Here is a 1,742-nt window from a genome sequence, read left to right as displayed (position 1 = left end):
CATACTGTTTCCTATTTTTATAACTATGGATGGTGATGGATATTAACTAGACTTAATGCAGTATATACAAATATCAAGTCATTAATGTTGCACACGTGAAACTAATGTTATATACTTGAAAAACAAAACAAAAAAAGGAAGGCTAATCCTGACAAGCAGGCTCCAGGACAATGAAGCTGCTCTGAAGCTGCTTGGGGAGCCGAGGGCAGTGGCAGCAGACGACAGGTCAGTCGGGTTTCCTTTGCCACGGGAGGGACCTTCTCCTTCTGTGGGGCCTTCCCCAGGTCTGTCACTTCTGCCACCTCCAGGTTCCAAGGAGAGCTGCACCTGAAGAAACGGTGGCTTCTGACTAGGCCAAAGTGGGCAACGTGACTGGGGGAGAATATTGCTGTTCTGCTAATCTGAGGGCTCACCTGGGAGAACTAGCCATAGTAGGCGGATCGGCCTCCAAGGGTGCAGGAATATACTCAAAAGCACCTTGGTAGCCAAAACCTGGAGCAGGTAGTGAAATTGCCACCAGCACTAGGTTAAATCCCCACGTAACCAGCACGCCAAGGGACCACCTGCCAGTGAACTTTGGTTTAGATACTGCTTGAAGTTCAGAGTTATCAGTTGGGAAATGCTTTTCTGAGGTGGACTTTTGTCATTTGGGGATTAACTGATTCACCTCAGTTATGTGACTTTGGAAAAAGCAGGCAATTTGAACTTCAAGAGCTGCATGAACTTCTGAATCTCAGGCTCTTCACCTTTCAAAGCCTCGCCTCCCTTATTCTGGTCCCTGCCACGGCCTGTAACACCTGCCCTTAATTCTCCACCTCAGTCATCTCAGGTGTCCCGTCCATCAGGAAACTTGGCCTAGACTCCATCCTCCCTTTGCTCTCACAGCCTGTCCAACATTACCCCATTTTTCATACCATAGGGACAATGAACTTTCACCACCACATTTTTTAGGACAGAAAAGACTTTTTTAAAATCTCTCCATTCTCAAAACCTAATACTTACTGAATATATTAATTATAGCTTTTACAAACTGTACTGAGCTAAATAAAAATTCTGCTCTTAGATTAACTTATTGAAAGTAAAACTCATAGTAGTACCTTAGTTTCCTTGCAACTCCAAAAAAAAAAAAAAAAACACCTCCACAAATCTACAAAGAATTACAAGTTTTGAATAAACATTTGACTTAGTTCAGGTTCTTCCAAATATCTGTCTAGTCCAGTGGTCGGCAAACTCATTAGTCAACAGAGCCAAATATCAACAGTACAACGATTGAAATTTCTTTTGAGAGCCAAATTTTTTAAACTTAAACTATATAGGTAGGTACATTGTTATTCACTTAATTAGGGTACTCCTAAGCTGGCCTTTGCTAAAAACGTCCTCAATCTGATTGAGGTACGTTGGCTGAGGTGGACCCCTTCCAACTCTCCCATCCACACTCGTCTTGTATCCTTGTTTCGTCTATCTCCTTTCGTTCATCCTCTCTGTATGTCCACCCCCCACTTCTTCTAATGCCACTTCTTCAAAATAGACTCGCCCAGGCTGAAAACTGACATCTGCGCATGGGACACGAAGTTTCAATTTCACTGTACGTGCATGCCCGCACATGGTATTTTGTGGAAGAGTCACACTCAAGGGGCCAAAGAGCCGCATGTGGCTCTCGAGCCGCGGTTTGCTGACGACTGGTCTAGTCTATGTATGCTAAATTTTCACATATAAAAAAAAAAGGCACAAAGTTGCCCATA

This window comes from Myotis myotis, unplaced genomic scaffold, assembly GCF_014108235.1.
Source record: "Myotis myotis isolate mMyoMyo1 unplaced genomic scaffold, mMyoMyo1.p scaffold_m19_p_10, whole genome shotgun sequence".
In the NCBI taxonomy this organism is placed as follows: Eukaryota; Metazoa; Chordata; class Mammalia; order Chiroptera; family Vespertilionidae; genus Myotis; species Myotis myotis.
This window is presented reverse-complemented; position numbering follows the sequence as displayed.